This window comes from Eleutherodactylus coqui, chromosome 2, assembly GCF_035609145.1.
Source record: "Eleutherodactylus coqui strain aEleCoq1 chromosome 2, aEleCoq1.hap1, whole genome shotgun sequence".
In the NCBI taxonomy this organism is placed as follows: domain Eukaryota; kingdom Metazoa; phylum Chordata; class Amphibia; order Anura; family Eleutherodactylidae; genus Eleutherodactylus; species Eleutherodactylus coqui.
Genome location: NC_089838.1, coordinates 297,651,704 through 297,672,213, shown reverse-complemented (window position 1 = coordinate 297,672,213; position 20,510 = coordinate 297,651,704).

Sequence of the window (20,510 nt, the reverse complement as noted above, 5' to 3'; positions counted from 1 at the left end):
TCATGTGGAGGCACACGAAAATGTCATGTTCCACTTGACTTCATATGTGCGAATGCCTGCTTGCACATGAAGAATGACAGAGGCTGTCCGATGCTGGACTAAAGGAGCCATACATGTATGCATGTGCCCTTAAAGGGGTTTTTCTACTACATTTATGGCTGTAACCCCCAGGGATTACATGAACAGTGTACCCCGGCCCGAGTCCCTACAGTGAATGGAGCATTAGTGCGCATGTGTGACCACCGCTCTATTTCCTGACTATTTTTGTGGGTTAGTATGATTACAGCAGTACCAAATTTATATGCTTATTTTATTACTTTTAAAACATACTTTTTTTAACAAAAAAAAGCTTTACATTTTTTTATCGATTTGGTTGTGTAAGGGCTTGTTTCTTTGCAGGGCAAGCTGCAGTTCTATTGATACCACTTGAGGGAACTTATGTCTTTTTGATCACCTTTTATTACATTTTTTTGGAAGTCGGGGTAACCCCCAAAAAATGCAATTCTGGCATTCTGTAATTTCTTTTTTGCTGTTCCGTGTGATATAAATAGTACAATATTTTCAGAGTTCGTACTTTTATGAACACAGCAATACCAAATACATGGGGCATGTTCATTGCTTTGATTCTTTATGGTATCAATAAGAAAAGGTTTTTTTTGAACTTTTTGCATTTTTTTAATGTTAAAATTAAATGTAACTTATTATTTGGTCCCCATTGGGAGCTTGAACTTGTGATCACATGATCGCTTGTACGATTTACTACAATACTTCATATAGTGATTCTCATTTATGCCTATTAAAACCTGCCATAGGCAGAACTTAATAGGCATCCACATATGGCAGCCTTAAGAGCCATCAAAAGGCTCTGGGCTGCCAAGCTAGCAGATTGGCACTCCATGATGATGTTGAGAATCCGATGAGGCATCCGAGTGGGCCTCTCTTGCTCCAGTTGACTGTTTAGATGCACGGTCAACTTTGACAGTGGCATCTAAATAGTTAACTGCGAAATTGAAGCTAGATCTGATCGCTGCATTTGCCAGCAGCTGTCAGCTGTGAAAGACAGCTCATAGTCATAGAGTGTGAAGCAGACTTGGCTTCCAAGTCCACTCCATACACCCTTCATGACCGTTTGATGAAAGTCTACTGTTGGCGGTCATGAAGCAACATTTTGGTGGAGCTTGGACCTCCACTGTTTATTAGTTAAAGGGGTTTTGTCATAAAAAAAATTATCTAAACTTACCTATTCCTTCCCTGTCTGTCTCCTTATCATATCTTCTCCTGGTTGAGCTTCTCCACTGCCCCAGATCAGCTCACTACAGGCTGGGCCCAGCTTGTTATGAGGGCTGCATATCTCAAATTCCTTCCGGCTGGGTCAGTGAAGGTCACATCCCTGTGCTGTAGCTTCACTGCCTAGGAAGGAATTGTAATCTATTTCAGAGATAGCTCTCTTGAACAATCTCTGAAGAAGATAGGCAGTCCCCCTGCTGACCTGTGACGTGTTCATTGGTTGGCAGGCAGAAGACTGCCAACAAGATATACGTAACCTCACAGGAAGGAGAGGAATCAGGCAGCTGGAGGTGAAGTGACCCCCTGGACTGCAGGAGACAGGAGAAGATAAGGGAGGTGAAGATCTGGTAAGTAGACTGATGGGGGAGGAACAGATAAGTATGGAATTTTTCTTTTTTTTTGCTGCGGATTTTCTGTGCAAACTTCCTGCACAGAACATCTGCAGCATTTATAGTGGTAGTAAAGTGGATGAGATTTACAAAATCTTATCCAGACGCTGTGGAAATTGGCCTGCAGTGTAGAATCTCAATCCGCAGCATGTTAGTTATAGCACCGGATATGCTGTGGATTTCGGCCAATAGACTTCAAGGGAGAGACCAAAATCCGCAGTAAATCTGCACCAAATCAGCAACAGTAACTGCAGATTTTATGCAGATTTTGCACAGAAAATAAGACTTAATCCACTGAAAAGTTTGTAACAAAATTGCAACAGTAGCAGCGGATTTAAAAAGCAGATTTCCCAAATGAAACTACCGTTTTTCTGCACTCTAGTTATTTGGAGTGATAGTCTTCATTTTGGAGTCTTCATCTTATTGTATGGAATAGTATAAGAGAACAGCCTCCGTTTTCCTGTTCTACATGGCCGCCGCTACCATCTGCTCAGAGCAGCCGGTTCAGGGCTGTGTACTGAGAAGAATGTTCTTCAGACTAAGGGACCTGTTTGTTTTTTTTTACGGCTCTGTAATTCCGGCTGGCACAGCTGGCAGACACTGAGCCTCCGCACAGAGCCAGCTCTGTTTTGCTGAAGTGTTGGCTGAGAGCAGCACGTCCATCAGGAGGGTTGGAGCAGACCCAGGAGTGAGGGCTGGAGTTTGGAATGAGCAAAGGGTAGGGTGGTTCACAGCTGGAGGAGTGACTGGCACAGTATATACCCACGTAAATGTTTCTGTGTTTTATATCTACAGTTGCAAGAAAGAGTAAATGAACCCTCTAAAAATACCTGGATTTCTGCACTGATTAAATATGACCTGAATAAACTCTTTGCAAAACAAAAATCCGGTCCCTAGAAGAAGTTGTCGCTTTGCTGTAAAACTCGGCATGCAGTTACATCTCAGGCAGATATACAAATGATGAGAGTTGTGGTGATTAGATGGACGGTCTTGTCACGTGAGACCCTAAACGTGGTTCCCCCCTTGGCCTATAAAAAGCTTCAGAGGCTCCTTGTGTGTAGTGACCTCTTCTTCCGCTTGTGTAGAGCTTGTTGACCACTAGACGCCTCTACGACGCAAGGAAGAGATGACACCCCGTTACCAGAGTCTGAGAGGGGCACATTATTGGGATGTGAGAGGCTGGATGGTCGTATCGATGAATTGTCCCCCACCAGCCGTTCTAACCAGACTGTTAGGAGGTGTTGGGGCCAGTGGATCCACACAGTCAAAAGACCACCAGTAGAGAGAATTACATGATGGTCTAACTAGCATGATCGGACATCCACTTAGGCTGGCTTCTCGCTAGGGTGAATCGCTGCGAATACCCATAGCAATTTTGCAAGAATTCAACAGCGGCCAAATCCAGGTTGAATTCCGCAGCGCGATTCTGTATATAAATAGACAAAAACTTTGCGGCTTTGTCGTGGAAAATATCCGCACCGTGTGAAGGGCAGTTTTAAAATCCCTCCCATATGGCTTGTACTGTAAACGCTGCGGAATTTCTGCATTGATTCCTCTAACAGAAATTCCGCAGTGGATCCTGCATGTATGAAGGGGGCCTTAAGATCCCTCCAAAAGCACAACAGGGATACTGAAAGAGGTGAGAAAGAATCAAAAAGTAAAGGCCAAAAAAAACGCTGAACAAGAATGCTGTTCATGGAAGGACACCACAACGTAAGCCGCTTCTGTCTCAAAAAGAACCCATTGCGGCTGTCTCAAGTTTTCCTGAGACCACCTGGATGTTCCGCATGCTTTTGAGAAAATGTTATATGGACAAATAGGACAAAAGTGGAAATTTTTTGCACAAATGCACAACACTATGTTTGGATGAAAAGCAAGACTGCACACCAAACCCCCATCCCAACTGTGAAGCCGGGTGGAAGGAGCATCATGGTTGAGGGTTACTTCGCTGTTTCAGGGTCTGGACGTCTTGTGATCATTGAGGGAAGAATGAATTCTAAGGTGGATGTGCAGTGGCCCAGAACTAGTGGGGCCCCTCCATAATGTTATATGTCTGTCTCGTGCCATTGTCCTGTTAGTGTCTTAATTGTAGCGTGCATTTGGTATGTGTAATGCATCTCTGCAGCACTGAATGGGTTAATGTCTGGGTTATGTCTGGAAAATGTATCATGTGTGTCATGTGACGTCTTATATATGTGTGTGCAAAGTGCAGTCTTCTTGCAAAAGTAGGAAGGAGAGCTTGCCAAGAATGAGAGTCAGTTAGCAAGTCTGCAAGCAAGTGAGCCCCACAGACATTGCTCGGTCTGTGTGTGGAAAATGGAAGTAGCTGAACGATACCCTTCTGCTTGGCCTGGGCCTTCTCTACCCAGGATGTGCCGGTGCGACCACTAAGTGAGAGAGAAAGAAGGACCATTGTTTGAGAGAGAGAGAAAGGCACCAGAAGAGTGAGTGTTGACCCATAGAGTGTTGGAGGGTGAAAGAGAGTCTCCGGGAGTGGGATCGCACAGATAACTGGGACTGTGGATTGTCTGAATTACCCTGAGAGTCCTCCCTGTCACACCACCTTCTAGAAGTGTAATTTGTGCTCAGCTACTGTTATACATTGAAACTTTCCTGAAGTTACAGTAAACGGACATTACCGACCGTTCCCGGTTTTTCCAGAAAGTATCCTTGTGCGCGGACTAAGTTATTTACTTCACTGAGATTCACCGCTGAGGACGGAACGGTGGCGTCATGAGTGACAAGAAGATTGCAGATAACCTCCGGTTACATTTTCCCTGTGACCTCCCCCAGCAGTAACTTGGACGGGTCCCGAGATACCCCCAGGGGAGGAGACGATAGAGCCATCGCGACAAGGCCCTTATCTACTCCTCCATCTCCTCGGCTGAAGGACCGCTCCTCAGACGCTGCAGATGAAAACATTTTACAGGAGGATGTAAGGGCAGCCGTTCATGACCTCAAGCTGAAGAGGCTTTGGGTAATGCAACAAGACAATGTCCAAAAGTACATAAGTAAATCAGCTAAAGAATGATTGAAAAAGAAAACGTGTTTTGGAATGGCCAAGTCAGAGTGCTGACCTTAACCCCATGGAGATGCTGTGGCATTGTGAGGACAAGGGGGTCGGGCTCAACTTAGGAGGAGCAGGACTTATTGGGGGTAGTCCCTGCACAGTAAGTATTGGAACAGGGGACGATTACGTTTTCCCAGTTCCCAGTTACATATCCAGTCTCCCCTATTTCTCATCTCTGAGGCGAAGTAATGGCATCTCAAGAGCCATCAGGGGGAACTTCCGCTTTCCTCGTTGGTCTTTGCTGAATGACTCCTGGTACACCATCTAGTTGGAACGTTGTCAACTTTATTTAACAGACCAGCAGCTTGCAGTAATCTCTCTGTGCTCTGGGATTCAGATTCTTGCAAAGTCCATTTTAATTTCCTCCATCTCTTTCCTCTTAGAGAAAGCAGCAATATAACAATTCACAAGCAGAGCCTAAGAACAGCAGACACTTTCTGCTTTTCTCAACAGACCGTCTCTCCAGCCACAAAGGGAAAATATCTTGATTGTTTTCTTTTGCCATTCCCTAGCTGGACTGCAACACAAAACATTGATTAGACTCGATTATATAGTCAAACAAGAAAAGAAATAAACTAAACTGTCTTTAGTTCTGCCTATTAGGACTTAGTTAGCAGCGTCCTTGCTCCATGGGACCGGAGTGAAACTCTAGCCCCGGACAACTACATCTGGGGCGAAATTGACATTTACCGCCGATCCTTGATGGTGAATAGGGCGGGACAGTGATACATCACCCTAGGAGTTAGGGGCAGTGGTAAATCCTTCAGTGACCCATGCCATAGCATGTGCTTCCATAAGGGGGCTAGATGCCAAGCAGCATTCCTCCCAGTCCGGAGGGGCTGGAAGCCGCAGTCCAGCGTAGATGCTCTCATAATCCTAATCCGTGGTAATGGAAAATTTCCCTTCCATGGCATCTGGGTAACGTGTTGCTACAGCCCAAGTGCCCCATGGACTTTTCATGCAGGTGTAATATACCACTTGACCCACCCATAAGTCATGTAAATGTAACGTCAAGTCCTGTTGAGCCCCTGATAACTGGTTAACAAAAATGCTGTCATTAGCGTAATAGTTCTTGATGAATCCAAAGCCAAGCCTTGTATCAACCTGAACTACAACTCTGAAACTACGATGGAAGTAGTATTCTTTCCCAGTGTACATCCACAGCCTCTGTTGTTCTTCTTCATCCATCTGGGCCTGGAGTGCTGCCTTTCATTGTCTCACTTGATCTACATGCCAGGATTGGTACTCTGGCTGTGGTGGTGGCAGCCCCTGTAATCCGCTACTGACCCTGCTTGCAGAACCATGTTGTGAGGGTGAGCGGGCCGGGCTCAACTTAGGAGGAGCAACACCAGTTGGGGGTAGTCCCTGCATGGCTGTTTTACTGAATGAGGACAGGGGCCAAGTATGTTTCCCCAGTTGTATCTCTGGTCTCACCTGGTTCTCATCTCTGGAACCGATATGCAAACTCCTGGTCACAACTTTCTGGTTGGTGTCTGCCCCATTGCTATTCACCAAATGACTCCCGGTACGCCATCTTGGTGGAACTTTATTGGTACCAATCAATCAGCTAATGGATTATTAAGTGGCCGTGGATTTGCTAGAAAATCCACGGCCACTTGCAGATTTCCACTACAGCAGCCCCTGCAGGGCAAATGTGGTATTACAGGATGGCCATTCACATGAATGGCCATCCTTTAATACCAGAACGGCAGAAGGTCCACTAGAATGTGAGCTGCTCTTCCTCCGTCCCGAGTCATAGAGGAGGTAAGTTGAGGCACTCTGGTCTATGACATTCATATGCCCCAACAGGGCCTCTGAACAGGCGATGCCATCTTGGCACAGCCACTTTAAGTACGGTAGCAGAATGTGCCACACAATACTGTCACAATGTGCCTAGCTACAAAATGAAGGCTCATGAGACAAATAACAGTGACCAATTTATTTAAGCAGGCATGTTCTTTCAATGGGGGGAGCGGAATATGTCGCAGAGGGCACCTCTGGGCGTAGCTTACCTCTTATGGGAAAAAAAGGTAGAGGTGCAATACCAGACAGAACCCATAAAAGCTGCGGTGCTGCTTCTGAAAGAAAGCAGTCATGTATTTCTAATCCTGGACAACCCTTTTAAATCTATGCCAGGCATTACAGAAAGGTGTCATAAAGTTGTGTGTACACTTCGCATATTAAATGTGACCTGATGCCCCTCCATCCTGCCAGGAAGAGTGGAAAGGGATGAGTTCTGGGTAAATGCTCTGTCATAAGCTGAATACAGTACATACTTATCCTACATGAAGAAGAATGCAATGCCTAGCTATTAGCTCTGACTGGTATACGCACACTCAGCCAAGCACTGGCAAGACTTATGCCCTTGTCTTCCAAATGTCATATCTATAACGTGTCTAAGGAAAATATTTCCGTTTAGACAGAATGGAATTTAGACTTTCTATGATGTCAGAATATTCCTATATTTCTAGCATAGTGCGGAGTATCTGCAGTGTGCTATATTATCCATCACAAGTTCTGCAAGAACCAGTCAATGTAATTGTGTGCAGTTTGATATCTCATCGTATCGAGCATATGTAAATCAATGGTTACCGCCAGTATTGTTAGCTTATGGAGTACTATTATAGCAAGCAGCATATCAGAACTTTGTCAGCGGTGACTTAAATTAGACGAGTCTGTACCAGTAAGGGTCACCATTCACATGAACGGCTATTAATTTACTTTTGCTTCATCATGGTGTCATGAACTAACTTTTCCAGCTCCACGCCATGTCCTCCCATCCAGTGCTACAATGAGTCTTGTGATGGCATGTAGGTCCTTCTCTTCAGATTCTTCATTGCACCATATCCTGATTTTGCTTGACTTTTATAATCTGATCCTCGCGTGTTTGACTATGCTAACATTTGTACCATGGTACTGCATACCTGATTCATCCTTACTTCCATTGCCTAACCTATGACCATCATCCTTCCATCACCAGTATATTCATTGGACCATGTGCAATCCTCCATCCCCAGGTTCCATCACAGCTCTCCTCCTGGATTGCAGCAATTGCAGCATCCCGTAGGGTGACCCTGGATGCAGGGCATACGTTGAGGAGCTGGGAGGGTAAGGAGGACGCTTGTCATGGCGGCACTTACCAGGCTCCCTCCCGGAGGGACACACGTAGCCTCAGCCAGGGTGACGCTGAGCCTCTTCCAGACACTCCTAGGAGAGGAATGGCTAATAAACATGCAAACAGGTGTCACGGGTGACACCAACGTTTCGTTACCAACTGGAATGACCCTCGACAGTAAATAAATGAGCTGCAGACTTGTGTAACGTGCCTCAGGTCCCTGGGAATGGTCAAGACCTGGAAAAACTTAACTTGATATGAACTTAGTACAAGACACAATTATACAAGATGGCCGTGCAGGCAAAACAGTAGACGTAAGGTACAGGAGGAAAACACAAGATGACACGGTACCTGCAGGCCAAGTTATCTGGCAGGCACTGCTCCTGGATGGGGAAAATCTCCAGAGCAGGATATGGGTAGGGACACTCCACAGACACTCTTGGTTATAGTACCTCTGCACGGTGATCTCGGCCTTGTTTCTCCGCTCTCACGCTCTCTCTCCTCTGGCTCTCACTCCTCCATGGTTACTGGCATATAAATCCTCAAAAACTGCTCCTCCTCTTCCATTCTTCACCACATGACGGTTGAAGGTATCCCCCTGTGGCTGGCACTCTTACTCAGGAACAAATTAGAAATGGAACTCTCACTCTAACTCTAGAAGGACTGCACTACCACACCCAAAGCACTCATACTTATCATCTCTCACATACCACATGACAGGACATAAATTGATACATTACAGGCATCTCCCAGTCATTTTATAAAAAGGGGCTTAACAGGGAAGAAACTGCGGGAGTCTCTTACGAAAAAAGTCCATCTTTAGATGAGAAAGTGGTTGCGCGGCTGGACCAAGTTAGCAACCACTACCTCCTGGACATCTTCACCGTCGGAGTTAGTGACTGTGATGGTGGACAATGTTGTGTTACTTACAGGAACTTCCACCACCGAACTCTCTGAAAAACTACTCTGTAGAAGCCAGCCAGTCTCTTCATCACACTCGGACACAACAGAACTGGTAGTAAAAGAAGAAGCCTGCATGGAATCTCCCTCTGAAGAAGAAGTGTCCTGAATTAGAATGGGAGACGTGGCGGTTCTCTGTTGAAATTGCCGCATAGGCAGGTTAGGTACAACTTGGCAGCTTCTGGCAAAATGAAAGGAAAAATTGTCATCCTCAAGCTCGATCCCAAAACTTCTTAAAAGTTCTTGAAGATATTCCCTCACCATGGCATTGTGGCGGTGGATGAGTATCCAAGGGGGGTACTCTGCTTGGGCAGTGACATTTTTTCACCTGAAGGTATATAGAGGGCGAGTGGGTTCTGCAACATCTCCTGACACTACCTCTCCGGTGGCCGTATCAGGTGGTGGAGAGGTGGAAGAGTTGCTGGGCAAAAGCAGAAGCTTTGGGCCCTCTTCCCAGTAGTGGGGCTGTCTTCTGGGAGACACTCCGGCAACAGCATCTCCCGTTGGGCGTAGGCATAGGTGTCTTCTTACAGAGTCCATCTTGGCAGGACAAAAGTTGTGAAAGTTCTGGCTCAAGGAGTCCACAGCCACAGATAACTCCTCCCCTTGGGGATGGCTTGTAGTTGGCGCCAGGCACTCCCGGCGGGGGTAGTCCTTCCCCCTTCTTTGCACCTATCCAGGGCACAGGCGTTTTGGCACCAAACATCTGGCGGGAAAGTCTTGGCGGGAATAGGAGAGAGAGATGTCTGTTGCGCGCCATTTTGAGCAGTTTTGGCAGGAACAGTTGGCGCAGAAACTTGTAAAACACTAAACTTCTTCGCAATTTCACAGATTTTTCTTTTCTTACATATCTCTGCGGTATTGCAGGCAAACTGGGGTGGCACAGAGGATTCAATCCTGTTCGTGATGCCAAAGAGTAGCAGGCTGCTGCAGTGTCCCGTAGGTTGACCCTGGATGCAGGGCATACGTTGAGGAGCTGGGAGGGAAAGGTTGATGTTTGTCACAGGGGCACTTACCAGGCTCCCTCCCGTAGGGACACATGTAGCCTTGACCAGGGCAGCGCTGGGCCTCTTCCGGACACCTAGGAGAGGGTGGCCAATAAACATGTGAACAGGCGTTAAAAGTTGTCATGGATGATGCCAACGTTCCATTACCCTCGGCGGTAAATAAATGAGCCGCAGACTTGTGTAACATTCCTCAGGTCCCTTGGAATGGTCAGGGCCTGGCAAAACTTTACTTGATATGAACTTAGTATAAGGCACAATTATACAAGACAGCCGTGCAGGCAAAACAGTAGACTTAAGGTCTGGGAGGAAAACACAGGATGACACCGGTCATGCAGGCTAAGTTATCTGATGGGCACTGCTCCTAGACGAGGAAAATCTCCAGAGGAGGATAAGAGTAGGGACACTCCACAGACACTCTTGGTTACAGTACCTCTGCACAGTGATCTCATCTCTCAACTCTCACGCTCACGCTCTCCCCTCTGGCTCTCACTCCTGCATGGTTACTGGCATATAGATCCTCAGAAACTGCCTTCTCCTCTTCCATTCTTTACCACATGAGGGTTGAAGGTACCCCCATGTGGCTGACACTCTTACTCAGGAACCCAGAAGAAATGGAACGCTAACTCTGATTCTCATATTTATAATGTCTTACATACCACATGACTAAACATATATTGATACATTGCAGGCATCTCCCAGTCTCATGCAAACATTAACCTCTCACTTGCTGCAGCTGTGCAATACACATAACAAAATTACTAGGCAACTTTGCACAGCGCATCTACAAAAGACATGACATGTATGACATTTATGGAGGGGCCAGAAATATACGTTCTGGACCATTACACAATCCCAACCAAAACCTGGAAGTAACCATAGACTTCCATTTTGAAAGCAGAAACTAATAAGGTTCTTATTAGAGCAGGGTTCCATTCGTTTCCAGCCTTTGTGCTGGAGAGAAGAGTATACTTAAAGAAGTGGATTGGGAAATCAAAATTTCTAAAGTGGCCCCATGTTGTAGGTGGTCCAAACGAGCAGAAAGTGGGGCGAATACAAGTAGGAAGGGGTCAGCAAATCGCCAGCGGAAGCCATGAAGGAGAAGCCTATGTGACATGCCTATCTTGCCACAGCAAATTTACTATGAAGCACAGAACATGTTAGAACTGGAGGTATACATTAACATTAAGGTGCCACCTATTTCTAACCCATTAAGCCTCCATAACATCAATGAATGTCATAGGCTGGCTTATCTTTAGCATCTGTGACAGACATTTATGTGTCCTGCACCCGCATGATCCCTATGTTGACTGACAGCCGAGCTCTTGCTGTCATGGCCAAGATCAGAAAGACTCTGTTCCCTGTCATTTAACTCTCTAGATGCTACGGTCAGTAGTGATCATGGCATCTAGCTGATTACACAGAGGGAGAGAGCTCCCTCTGTCCACATTGGCCCCCCACAAATACAATTGCGGGATGATGATGGGTAACCATGGACCATAATACAGGTCCCCACTCAGAAATAATACTTCATATAGGCTTCCACTCAGTAATAATGCCCTCACAGGTCCCCACTCAGTGATAATGCCCCATATAGGCTCCCACTCAATAATAATCCTCCTCACAGGCCCGCACTCAGCGATAATGCCCCATATAGGCCCCAACACCCACTTAGTAACGGTTCCCCTCATAGTCCCCTGCCCCTCACTCACTTGTGTTGCCATTCATAAGCCCCAACCCCCTCTTTACTTAGTAGTGATGTCCTCTTATATTTAATAAGAAAAAAAGTTATACTCTCCGTGACGCTGTTCCCACTGCCTGTCTCTGCAGTCCGCACTCGCACATTCACTATTAATCTGGGTAGAGCAATCATGTGATGTATCACCTGTAGCTCTTCAGCTGAAAGTGTGCATGTACTGCAGAGGAACAACACAGGTAAATATGTAAAACTTTTTTTTTTTTGACATTTCAACAAAATTTTTTAAAAAGATGTCCTCCCCTCCACGAGCCCCAAGACCCAACTGATACACTCGGAATTTTCCTGGTGCATTGTATTGCTAGTCCGTCCTTGATAGTCAACTAGGCTGTTCCTGGAAACAAATGGAACCCAGCTCAAACAAAGACCAGGATCGGGATCAGCTGACAGTTGTTATAGTCTCTTGGGGGTCAGGGGCCTATCTGTAGGTTGGGTCTCCAAATACCCAGGGAAAAACTTGCGTCCATGTCATCAGCTCAGCTCTGGCTGCTCATGATTAAGCCAATCAGACACCACTTTATCTACCACTGTTGCCAACCAGTACTATTTCCAGTCTCCAGGCTCAGTTTCACCACTACGAGAAGAAATGGAGTTCGCGTCCATTATCCAACTTTACTGCTTTATTAATGAGTTGACCTTCCCAGCACCCTTGGGGCACAGTATAAAAAAAAGTGTCACCCAAAAAAACAATACTTAGGGGAACAGTACACAGAAATGTTCATGTATAATATGACACCCTCTTACACAACTGTACCTCTAGCCCTGCCGCATGTATTCTGCCCCCTTTCACTAAGCCCCACCCCTTTGTGAAAACACACCTGGTGTCACCACTAAGCCACTTTAATATCTCCTATGCTGCACCTGTTTCACACAGGGCTAGCATTAGGGATGTGTGACCTTTGCAGTCAGGCACATAGCCTGTCACTACTAAAGGAGGTGTCACTGCCCTTCATGACCAAGGTATCTGGAAGTTGATTTCCGGATTCCATACATTGTGTTGAATATTTGGAAAAGCAGCTACAGGTAATGCCGATAACATCCCCTAGTAGCTCAATACTTGGGTACTATCTGGCAGGGTTATATGGGAAATGCATGTTTTTTTTTGGGAGGGGTACTATTTGGTACATCAAAAGCCGAGGGCGTCAATAGAAGATACTGCACAGAACGCCAACCAGCCAATGGCCATCACTGACACCATGTTCATGAGTCTGGCGTTGTGCAGAAAGAGATTCTTACGTTGCCGTGTGAGATGCTTCGTTCTAGTCATGGTTCCACCGATCAGAAAAATACACTATATACCATGGGTTTTATACATGGGAAACCTCCTTTAAGGGACATTGTGACTGCAGCACATAAATCTGAGTTACTTCTTGCATGCATGTGCAACACTACAGGTCAGAGGCGGCAGGGTCCCTTATTCTGCCTGCTTTTGCAGGGAAACCGACCAGGAAGGTGAGGCTTCCGTGTTACTGCTACCACGGTTAAAAGCATAGCCAGCCTAAGCTACATGTGACCCGCGCAGCCACATGGGCACCAGCCACTAGCTTGCAGGGGGGGCACCATGTGGATGTAGGCTGGGGGGCGATCACTCCCCTTAGGTTTGCCTGGCCAGATGATGTTCTTGTTCCATGTGGCAGTGAATCATCCTCCTCGTGGCTCTGTCTCCTTCCCTCTTATTTTCAGAGCTGCTGTCAGACCAACGGTGCCCCCGCAACACAATTCTGCTACTGTATTTACGTTATGAGCTTGGTTCTGGTATTGTATCTACATACTGAGCTTGGTTCTGGTGCTGTATTTATGTACCAAGTTTGTGTTACGTGTGCTGCTGGGATCTGTAGTTCTAAGCTTCCTAGATGCACAGACCTCACAGGGTTAATTGATTGAGCTGGCTGGGTGTGGTGCTTCCTGCTAGCCAATCTCCTGAGTTTGTGCTCACATATAAACCCAGCTCCTGGTCAGTCTCTATCTGGTGTTCAGGGTGAGCAGTCATGAATCCTTGTCTGTTGAAACTTGCTGTGTGATCTGTGTCTTGCTGGTTGATGTCCGTTTGTATGTTTATTTTCTGTCAGTTTTGTGTTAGTTTGCTGTGTGACCTGCTATCCATGCCCTGTCCTATTGCAGCGTTCTGTGTGAACTCTGTCCGGTTCTCCTGGACTCCTGGCTAGTGTAGGGACTAGCAGTATAACGAGGAGCCGTGAAGTGGCCTGCTAGCTTTCATGTTTTGTACAAAATGTCAACTAATGCCTGGTATTTATGTATAGCTTATCATCTGTTACTAGTGGTTACATTTTGGCTGCTGTATGCTGTGTATTCTGGTTCTGTGTGTCCTGTTGTTCCATCCCTGTCATGTGGCATGTTACTGCATTCTGTTCTGGTGCGTGGCTCCTAGGATCAGCTAGGGCCCAGATCCGAAGACCGCTTGGCTGCCCGTATTGAGGCAATGTCCCCACTTAAGTAGGGCCAGGTCAACCTCCTCGTAGCATAGGGTCAGTTTGCCAGAAACCCGTGTGCGTACCCAGTCCCCTTTGGTCACGATCGTTTGGGCCCCGTGCTTAGTTTGTCCACACGATCATAACAACTTGGCTCTGCAGCTGTATTTATGTTATGAGTTTGGCTCTGGAGCTGTATTTATGTACTGAGCTTAGTTTAGGTGCTATATTTATGTTGTGAGCTTGGTTCTAGTACAATATTTACTCACTGAGCTGTTCTGGTGTGGGCATACTGTTATCTTGCTGCTTTCTGCACAAGAAGAACACAGACAGACTGCCTATCAGTGCAATATATATCTCTTTTTCTGGGGGACACCAAAAAAGATTCCTCACAGGGTGCCAACTAACCTAAGGCTGACACTGGTTTAAGTTACACCTACTGGAGTTTGGAGATTCAGGCTCAGGTTCGAAGTATTCAGAAGTATTGATATCGGGTGGGGGGAGTAATATGACTCTTCATCCCCTGTTTTTGATACCATTGTCTTTAGATGCCATAATTTTAAAGAACCCTATCCTATTTACAGATTTAGAGGGGGATATATGGAAAACAGGGCTGCTTCCTTGCACAAGGAGCGCCACTTTTGTCCATAGGTTGTTTCTAGGATTGCACATATTCACTTGACCGGGGTTGAGCTGCAAGACCAGTAACAGTCCATAGACAAAGAGTGGCACTGTTTCTGGAAGAGAGCAGCCATGTTTTTCTAATCTCATACAACTCCTTATAAATCCTAAGAGGCGACTTCTCAGCTCAAAGTGTCATAAGTGTTTGTATCCAGTGAGAACGACTGAATGAACGGCATTTAAACCGAACGATAAGTGAACGAGCCAACAATGGTCTTCATGCTGCATAAAATGAACGTCAAACAAAAAACGAGCGATTATCGTCCATTTTCGCTCAAGCGATTTTTTTTTTTTTTTGAATGACAATCGTTTCGTGTAAAAGGGCCTCGAGTTATGTGGTCACATCCTCTGGTCAGCGCAAACGGCAGACAATAAAACTTACTTTAATGTGTTTGTACAGATGCAAATGAATGGATGAATCATGTCCCATAAACAGGAGAGCATGCGGCGCGGTCAGTCCATCTCACAGACGTTACATGTGCTTCTCGTATGTTTGTCTTCCTTTGTAGGCAAATTTTATTGCAAATTAAAACCCGGTGCATCAAACAGGAAAGATGAATAATAAGGACGTAGCAGGATCCAGAGGATGGAGTAGGCAGTAGGAAAATACACATGGATAAAGTTTTCCAGATACAAAGTCTGCAAGAAAGTCAGTGGGTGTTATGTCCGAAATCTGCTGTTAGCCATCAGTGACAAACAAGGGATCAGCCCACCATTGACAGATTCCATCAGTGTGCAGACCATGTGGCAACTATAGGACCCCTGGAGAGAATGTATTGCAATGTGTCCCATTGTTCCCCACTGCCTCTGCTTGATTCCGCTGCCCCTAACAATCCATCATGTTCTGCGTCTTACGGCCAATGTTCAGACATTGCACATTTGTTGTGGAATTTTGGTTGCCTGCCGTGATCCGTATTTGTGTTCCTATATTGCATCTGAGGGTTTGAAAGTCAGGGACTGCCACTTCCTTAGTGATTGGGCAGAGCACTTCTCTGCTCAATCATATAGCAACCACCCGGTTTCAGGACAAAGTTCTGCCCTGGGACTGAAGGAGATCTTCACTTGATCTGCCGTTTCTGGTTCTAGGTTTCAGTTCTCCAAGATGACCAATACAATTTTCTATATAACTAACTTCACACTTCTCTCTGATTGGCCAGTGCTGATCGTGTGAGCAGCAATGGCCTATCAGAGAGCAAGTATAGTACAATGGTAGTCTAACGCTACCAATGCGCTATGGGAATTTGGTAGTCTGAAGACTGTGACGGCCATCTAGGACAGCCGAAAATGGGACCTGAAGAGTGCAGATTGAAGAAGAACAATGGCAGGTAATATATGGTATTACCCACACTCTCGCGTCCTGGAATAGAATCTTGGCCCAAAACCAGAGGGTCACGTTAAGAGGGTTGTCTCGTTAAGCTAAGCTGATTGTGGCGAGTCCAACCATGTATATCTCCAACCATTCAAAGGCAATACATGAATAGTCTGGGTCAAAATAGGTGCTGCTTTTTCTTAGAGGTTCTCTACATTGAAGGGAATCCCAAATGGGGAACACCTCTCTATGATGTTCATACATCTTAATAGTAAATAGTAAGCACATTTTCCTTCTCTGTTCTATATACAGTACACTGTCATCATTGCTATAGGAAAACAACATGGTTACATAACCTCTTATTAGGTCTGGCCTATTTTTGACCTTAAAGGGGTTGTGCATGAATTTGAAAAAAATGGCCAATATCCCTGGAGTCTGTGAGAAACTTGTCCTAGAACGTAGCTAGGACTGGCGAGGAAAAGCCTGATACCCCACTATTGATCATTCCTGTCAAGTTGAAGGTAACCTTGACAGTATGGCAAACCTTTATAAAAATTTTAAGGGGTATTGGGGAAAAAAAAGGCAAATCTGTGATAGTTATTTTGTTTTTACACCATTCACTCTCTGATAATAAGGCCTCCTGTCCATGGGCGATAAGTCACTGCATTATCCGCGGCGATAATCCGGCCGCTTGTAACACAGTGAACACTTTCCATAGACTTAACTATGGAAAGTGCAGCCAGACGTCCATGAACGGAGAATCATAGTGATTCTCCGCCCGCGGGATTCAAATCGCGGCATGCTGCGATTTGCCGTGATTCTCCGCAGTGAGCCTATCTATCAGAATTTGGTAGTCTGAAGACTATGATGGCCATCTAGGACAGCCTAAAATGGGACCTGAAGAGTGCAGATTGAAGAAGAACAATGGCAGGTATTACCCACTCTCTCGCTTCCTGGAATAGAATCTTGGCCCAAAACCAGAGGGTTACGTTAAGAGGGTTGTCTCGTTAAGCTAAGCTGATTGTGGCAAGTCCAACCATGTATATCTCCTACCATTCAAACGCAATACATCAATAGTCTGGGTCAAAATAGGTGCTTTGGAATACTTAGTACTTCGAAGCATTATTGCTTGTCAGTTTTACGATGATAGGTAATTGCCAGGTAATTTATTGACACCATATAGGTGTAGGCTTATACCTCTTATACCTATGGCAATCCTGAGAGTCTTTGTTAGGCACCTCCAACTGTCAAGCTTCCTTAGATTTCCTGGTTGACCGTGGCATCCAAGGGGTTATACGGCTGGGATAAGAGGTTTCTCTGATCTCCAATATTACAGCAAGACCTCGGTTCTTGATCACTACACGGACATGGCTCCTCATCATCATGTAACCGTACGTCTCGCAGCCTTTATGAAAGGCAACCCACAATGTATAGTTACATCATGGTGCATTATAGAAACTTGATGTCATAAAAAGCCCCCCTGGTCCATCTAGTTGGTCCTCATATTATTTCTCTGTTAGGATAGAGCTATGTTTAACCCAGGCAGCTTCTGCTGGAAGTTTGTTCCAATCCTCTACTACTCTTTTAGTAATGTAATATTTTCTGCCACTGCTTCGGATCTTCCCCCAACTAATCTCAGACTGCGCCCCCTTGTTCTAGTGTTTAGCTTCCTAATAAATACACTTCCCTCCTGATCCTTATTTATACCTTCCCAGCCTGATGAAGGGGCATTAAGCAGCCTCGTAGGCTTGCATATACCATTTTTCTGGCTGGCCAATAAAGACATCACCTCTATAATACCTTTGTCTGTTTTCTACAAGAGTATTAACATCACTGAGATTTTTATGGCTAATAAGGTACCACACTATTTTTGCTCTACACTGTGTAATACCACACTTCCCCTGTAGTGGCCACTGTAGTAAATATGTTCGGTCAGTCACAAGCAATAAAAACTGATCGACGGGATCAGAGATATACTCCTTTATGTAAAAAAAAGAGAAGTATGACCAGTGTAGTTTAAAATCTCCAACACAAAATCTAAAATATCACTGGTTATCCCCACAGGATATATTAAGGGAATGACTATTGGAAAATTGATATATCTTCATTTACATGGAATGACAAGATTTAACCCAAGGACACGGAGAGTATTCCGTTATATTACCTGTCCTGTAAAGAATGAGTATCTGCGTGGTAAATAATACCTATGACTATAAGTGTATGCAGATGTTCTTCTAATCTGCAGGACATCGTCCAAATGACTTAACCATCTGCTGCATGTATCTTGAGTAAAAGATATTTATATATCTCCTAAATGCTGACCATTACCTAAGGAGAGGCGAATGGCGGCCATTATAACGTGCCGCAAAACCTATCCAGAAACGGTTTACGTCCCCTTTACTATTCACATAAGCATTACAGTACTGGAATTAGGATCATAATGTAAATTAAGATATACACTTAGTGGCCCCTTTATTAGACCCCTTTCACGTTTGGAGCTTCTCTGTATGGATATTAGACCCGTGACCCCGAAGTGCAGCATAAATCACGTGACATTAGATGGGAAAATCCAGCGATCTGAGCGACTTCCAACAAGGTGATCGATGCTAACTAGCCGGGGCCGGGATGTCACTGTCTACCTTGTAGGGTTTTCTCATGCAATAGTGTGGAGAGTATACCGGGAATGATGGGATCGAAGAAAAACATCCAGTGGGAGGGGATCCTGTGGACATAAACAATGAAAGGGGTCAGAGGAGGATGTCAAGAATCATTCTGACGAACAGGTGGTGCATTGTCAAGCAAATTGCAGCCGAATACAGCACTAATGTGTATGAACATGCAATACATAGTAGCTCAGTAGTACAAATGCGAAATGCGCGCACAAAACAGAACAGTGAGAATGAACCCATTGAAAACAACAGGTTCAATTCTCTGTGCAATGTGCACATATATTGTTAGGCCGGCTTCACACGGCAGTACCTGCACATGCAAAATTTGAATGTGCAATACGCAGGGAATAGATCCCATAGATTTCAATAAGTTTGCTCACATGCACATAATGCCTACGCACCTGATGGGAGGTGTAGCATTATATAATTGTATATTATGGCCCAAGTGAAAGCAGCTGGATAGTAATGTGCCTTGTTGCCGCCGGGGAAGGAATATAGAGATGTATAGGGCGATACATTCGCCACTGTGTTATGACACATATGGTTCTGATGTAATGTTTACACCATGAGGAGGCGAAGCCACGTAGCGATGTAGGTCATCGTGTAACAGGAAACTAAGGCCCTTTGTGATAGTGGCGCTGTTGGCAGTACTCCTTTAAATTTATTATCAGCAATAAGGCTACCAGGATCTGTGTCCAAATTAATTAGCGATGATTATCGTAGAAAGAGCAAGAGATTTTAACGGTGTGAAGTCACCACTGTGCTCTTTCTGATCAGCCCAGCCCAGTGTTAACTTTATTTATTGTGCAAAACAGAGCAAAATAAAAAATAGTCTCCAAACTTGGTGGACCATCCCCCTTAGCGCATACAAAGTCTTAGGGCTCTCTCACACAAGCGTTTTTACCGTGCATTACACTTGCAGATTTTGTGTGTCTAATATGGGGTAATAAACTTTATTTTACTTTCAACGGTGCCTCTCACACTCTATCTTGGTGCATATTACGCGTGCATACACACCAAGGTAATGTACGGGGATTTGTCAGCATGCAGCAGTAAAACACCTCAATGTGCGCACAAAAACATTGCTCTCATGAGCGTGCAAATAGGTATTCGCTCGTATGAATCCAGCCCAAGAGGGAAAACTCTATTAACAAGGGGAATAGTAGTATACACATAGATTTCCAGGAGGAATAACAGAGGGATAATAAGAAAAGATGCTCTAGATTTGTTGGGAATTACTGCTATTTACTAAAACAGACAGGTCAGAAGAGGTGATGGCTCCTCCTTACATAGAGAGGTGACCTCCATATTTATCGAATCTGCGAAAAAGAAGCCGCGCTCAGAACCATTCCGCCTTTCCTTTCCCTACTGTAGAGACATATTGTTGCCGGTCATTACTGGACTAAATTATGACAATACTGTATGACATGTTTTGGCTACCCAGTGCATTAAGTCGGAGTCCATAGCTTTGTAGATTTGCTTGTAATTGGAAAAGGTCACGCTGAAATGTAGCCTTCCACCAGGAGAAAATGTGTTTTTTTTCCTTTTTTCGTCAGCGGAGCGCGGCTGTAGTTCTCCGGCAATAAAACATTCCGTTACAACCCGCTCTCTGTCTGCTGTTTCCATTTACAAGATTAATAAGATTTCCAGACGCTATGCAAACAAGTCCCTCATCGGATGGGGCACAGCGCAGAAACACGAGCTCCTCCGCTTACCTAAGGGGAGAGGAAAAAAGAAGGAAAAGACTTAAAAACTCGCTGCTTTCAAACAAATGAGAGGAAGCGGCTGAAAAAGTTAAAAAGCCCCAAAGTTGTGTAAAAGTCAGCAGTGTGTTACTGAGC